This window comes from Macrobrachium nipponense, chromosome 30 (genome assembly GCF_015104395.2).
Source record: "Macrobrachium nipponense isolate FS-2020 chromosome 30, ASM1510439v2, whole genome shotgun sequence".
Taxonomy (NCBI): Eukaryota; Metazoa; Arthropoda; class Malacostraca; order Decapoda; family Palaemonidae; genus Macrobrachium; species Macrobrachium nipponense.
Window position 1 is genome coordinate 3,911,287 of NC_087218.1, and position 5,603 is coordinate 3,916,889.

The 5,603-nt window shown below is 37.8% G+C and overlaps 1 protein-coding gene across 1 annotated transcript in view; it reads right to left on the minus strand.

Annotated features, from left to right (window-relative positions):
• LOC135202234 (uncharacterized) overlaps nt 1–4,715 on the minus strand; it is a 195,573-nt gene extending 190,858 nt beyond the window's left edge. The window contains exon 1 of the mRNA XM_064231508.1: nt 4,582–4,715. The gene's annotated coding sequence lies outside the window, so the exon portion shown is untranslated. The remainder of the gene's footprint in view (nt 1–4,581) is intronic.
• Nucleotides 4,716–5,603: the final 888 nt, after the last annotated feature.

Below are 5,603 nucleotides of genomic sequence, written 5' to 3' on the forward strand. Positions count from 1 at the left end.
CTGACAAATGGCCACCTTAATAGTTTACTCTCCTGTGTTAACTGCCTCTTTTCAGCAAATACGCCATTCTCTGCAGTGTATTGAATACTCCCTTTTTCGTCCATCTTGCCTCACCTTTTTACTGTATCCTTCCTTTTCAGTATATACTTCCTTTTCGTTTTATTTTGCCTTCCTTTTCTTAAACATAGTTCTTTTTCATTCAACGCGTTTCCTTTTTGTGCCTCGCATTTTCAATGAATACAACCTCTTCCGTTCATTTCTGCCTCCCTTTTCAATGAATTTTCTATACATTTACATTCTATACCTCACTTTCTATCAATCTTGCCTTCCCTTATTAATGCATTCTTTCTTTTCCGGTTAATTTTGCCGTCTCTCCTCAACGTATACTTCCCTTTCAAGTGATTTTTTTCCACCCTTTTCAGCGCATAATACATTCTTCATTAATGTTGTGTTCTATTTTCTGCGTATACTTCTTCTTTTCAATTTCGCCTTCCTTTGTTAATGTATATATGCTTTAACATTAACTTTCTCTTTCCTATGCAGCTTTTACTTATTTGTCAGTTCATTTTTCCTTCTCTTCTCAACTTATTTACCCGCCAATTTTTACTTCTCATCGTTCCATCCAGAAGAATAGCAACTTCGATCATCGGGAGCAGTCAAGGCTTTTAATCGCTACCTCCCTGCCTATGTGAACTCTCTCGAGAGAGACAGAGTTTCCAGCCCTGTGATTGGCTTGTCAACTGCCAATCAGAAGCGTGGGTGACGTGAATCTAGTATATCCACGTAAATAAAAATCTAATCCTTCGGGCCAGCCCTTAGAGAGCTGTTAATCAGCTCAGTGGTCTGGTTAAACTAAGATAGACTTAACTGTTTTATGAGTATATCTTTAGTAACTGTTGTCATATAGTTGAGATATGTCTCTTTTGGATGTTCGATGGCGATGAGCTGGGACTCGCGAGGCTTACATGTTTGGAAACAAAATCGAATCAGGGAGATTGATTGCCATTAAAGGCGAAGGAAAGGGTTGTGAACACATTGTTAGCCGAGACCATTATAAAGGACAGACGAAGCGAACCTACTAGAATCAGCCATTAAACCATTACAGTTCTGCAGACATTGAAATCTTTTGTTAGCTATCGCGTTTTTTTCCTGCCTTTGAAGATGCTGGACCTTTCCTCGTTACTGCTAATAATGACAGGAGTGTGTTCAGGATTATCGTGGTTAAAATGGAACGCCGTATAACAGCGGAATCCAGGACATTCCTCGCTGGACGAGTGGGTTATGTGCTCGCCTGCCGATTCGGTAGTGCCGAGTTCGATTCCCAGCTCCGCCAACGTGGAATGAGAGGCATTTGTTTCTGGTGGTTATTAGAAATTCATTTCTCGATATAATGTGGTTCGGATCCCACAATAAGCTGTAGTACCTCCCGTTGCTAGGTTGGTTCCTGGCCACGTAAAAATATCTAATCCTTTGGGCCCAGCCCTAGGAGTGCTGTTAATCAGCTTAGTGGTCTGGTTAAACTAAGATATATACTTCGACCTCTACTCCTTCAGCGCTGAAAACGTTAAGCTCTTCGGAGCCATCTCGGGTAGGTAGTACTACCTACCGTTCCTTCCACATTTTAAGAGAAAAAATAACCTAGTTTATGACTTTCCCCGCAATTAACTTAAAATATAGAGCACTTACACCGGGTCACATATTTGCTCAAGCTCTGAGTAAAGTTGTGTAAGTGTGGCGCTAAAAAAAATGGTCCGCGTAAACTTCCATAATAGAGGAAACCGTCGCCTACCAAGGGCGTCTCTTGGCCACGACACAACGCCATGACTCGAGGATCATCAGGAACTCGGCGGCCCTCCAGAACACCTCACTTATCCGCTAAATCGAAATGTTATAATGGACTTCTCACTTGAACAAAGCACAGAATGTGACTCTCTGGCGTTGACGTTTTGGGGCCCGATTTTGGCGTAAGTTTTTTTTCTTTTTTTTTTTTTTTTTTTTGGCAAAGGACATTTGGACGCGTGACTTTAATTGCCACATGTCAATAACTTGCTGTTTTTGCTGACGTGTTACTTTATTTGGCGCATGCCAGTAACTTGCTGTTTTTTGCAAGTGTTTCTATCTGAAGCCTTTCTAGTCGAGTTTAAGTTATTTAATTTTTAAACAAAACAATAGTTGCATGACTGCCGTTGATAAAAAAAAATAAAATAAAACCTGCCTTTCTAGTGATAAGAAATTTTAGGTTATTTAGTTGTTAAACTAAGCTTAAATTAACAACCGACACAGTTCATCCTCAGTTAAAGGAAATATAAAAAAGAATATAAAAAATAAAATAAAAACTGTGACCATTTTCCCCTCGTACTAAAAACTAATACCTTCTTAAAAGCACCTAACATAACAATTGCATTAGTAAGCATAACCTTTCATTATCGTCCCTATTCTTTGAAAATATGAGCATATGGCCTTACTTCTCGAAATTTGAAGGGAGTAATCACTCCCTACCCCTTGAAATCCTACATCATACCCTCGTCACATCTAATAAGCTGCATAACATTTTGTATTCATTTGCCATGAATACAAAACTCAGTCATCCATTTTTAGCAGCTGACATTATATGACAAAATACCCTAATACCGTAACCAGCCTGACTTTTGCATATTTCGCATAATTAAGAGACTCGTCTTACTATCAGGAGAGCATTGTGTAAAAATGGCTGTCCTCGTACATAGAACTGAATTTAATTGAATTAAGGATTTAGGCTAACCAAGCACTGGGACACTCAGCGCTGAAACGGAAATTTACAGTGAAAGGTTTGAAAGGTGTAACAGGAGGAAAATCTCAAATCAGTTACACTATTAATCAATTGTTAGGAGAGAAAGGGAGGAAAGAGAATATGAAAGGAGGTACAGTAAAAGGAAGGAAAGGGATGCAGCTAGGGGCCGAAGGGACGCTACAAAGAACCCTAAGTCATGCCTACAGTGCACAGCATGAGGTGCACTGACGGTGCTATTCCCCTTTGGGGTAGTACAGGGAAGAGCTCTCTCTCTCGCTCTCTCTACTCTATTTTGCACTTATCTTTATACGGATGAAAGGAAGTATAGAAACATATGTATATGTATATATATATATAATAAGATATAGAATATATTATATAATAATTATAATATATTAATATAAGATTATAGAATAATTATAATATAATTATATATATATACATATATAGATATATATAATATATTATATAATTATATATATATTAATAATATAATAATTTAACTAATATAATATATAATATTATATATATTAATAATATAATATAATATATAATATATAATCCTTCCTCTTGCCCATGTTTTATAGCACACATTTTCACACCACTCACCAATAAGTACACAACTGAGGTTTGTTGTGTTTTTCTGAATTTTGTCTTGAAAATCACACACAATTCACATATATTGTGTATGTATATTTTTGCAAAAGCAAGATTCGAAAACATGCAAGCCTCAGTTGTGCACATTTTGGCGAGTTTCTTTCAAAACTATGCTAAAGGTTTAAAATGGTTATATACTCTGCTTCGGAGACACTCTGTAACCCACCGGGTCTACTCGTGGTCTACTACCCTCGACAGCCCCTCTCTCCCATGAGCGCGCCAAGTTGTGCAAGTGTGGTGGTGAGGGAGAAGGTAGGAGAGGAGGAGGAGGAGGAGGAGGTTATAAGGTAGCCACGCACAAGGTGGATGAATATTAGGAAACAGTTTCCTTGCATGCTTACATGATGTTGCAAAGGCTCGTTTGGAGCCTAACGGACAGCTCCGGAAGAGATGAGCTCCTTCCTCGCCGAGTCTCTTTCGTTGCAGATGAGTTTTCAGCAAGCAAAGTTTTTTTTTTTTTTTGTAACAATGGCCCGTTTAAAGATGAGAGAGAGAGAGAGAAAGGGAGAGGGAATTTAAGCCAAGGACCAAGCACCGGGACCTATGAGGTCATTCAGAGCTGAAACGGATTGACAGTATAAAGGACTGAAATGTTTAAGTAAGATGGAAGAAAGAGTACGAACGGAGGTAAAGTATAAGGAACGAAAGAGATAGCATCTAGGGGCCGGAGGGACTCTGCGAAGAACCTTAAGTAATGCCTACAGTGCACCACATGAGGTACACTGACGGCACTACCCCGTCTACGAGCTGTTGAAAGATGGGGATGGTTGCGAGAAAAACAGAACAGCAGTCACTGCCTTATTCGTCCTCAGAAGGTTCATTCTAGTTTCGTTCAGTCCTTTCTATATACATACATACATACATACATACATACATACATACGTACGTACGTACGTATATAATGTATGTATATATGTATGTCTGGAAGAAGTCTCTTTCTTGACCATGAATATATTACATGTATAAATGTCTAAAATGTATGATTAGGTAACGTTGCTACATGTTTGATAATTTTACAACAAAAGGTATCTCTGACAGGAACGCATTTATCACAATTTAAAAGGATATATCCTTATTCTTCCATGATGAAGTTTCCTTTGTAAAATACTTCTTAAAGTATGGGAGTGGATGTATAATTGCTAACAGTTCCTCACCTTTCCACGTCTATAGGTCTTATGAATCTCTCCGAGATGCCACCAAAGTCTGGCTTCTACCGACCTAGGCCTACACAGTACACCACTCCAACAAACTGTGATCTATCTTTCCACCGTCTAGTACAGCAACTTCATTCGTTTTCACTACTGCCCTGATAAAGCCCTTTGCAAACCCCTCGCGACTCCCTTGTTTACAAAACGAATAATTCATGTGAACAGCTTCCTCGGTAAAAGAAAAAAAGGGAGTCTTTCTTGCATAGTAATGAGAAAGGGACCGTAAAGATTATGAAAACATGGCGGCGTTTCCTGATTAACGTATGAGATGCGTTTCCATACTCAAGGTTTTACAAGTAGACATACAACAGAACTATATTTATAAGTAGGGCTTATATATAGAATATATATATATATATATATATATATATATATAATATATACACAAACACACACAAACACATACAATGTCCTTGCCATCAAAACTCGAATCTCTTGAGAAAGAACAACTTTAAAAAAAATCGAACTCTTGCTCACGCAGTCTGAATATTAATGACCTTTTGATTAAATAATGAAAAAAATAAAACCAGGGTTAACACTGGATAGCAACAATAGACTAAAAGGACTTCAAATTCATCTGAATCTATTTGAGAAGGCGAAGATGGGGATACGTTTGATTGTAAAATGCGGGAAAAGCAAACCGTCATTTCTCTCTCTCTCTCTCTCTCTCTCTCTCTCTCTCTCTCTCTCTCTCTCTCTCAGAAGATAGAGAACTCTTAAGAATGAATGTGATGCAACCGTAAGAAAAATGATTTAGCAGGATCTTCTAGATATAGAATAAATATTATTTGAAATATCCTTTGTGTCCTTTGAAATATCCTCTGTGTCCTGCCGGAAGTGGAAATTGAAAAACGGACAATCATGAATTTCTATGGGGAATGAATTGAAAAAAATAAAAAAAAAATAAAAAAAGCTTCTCTTGAAATAAAAAGTATACCTATCACACTCTACAAGCAACATGAATGCCA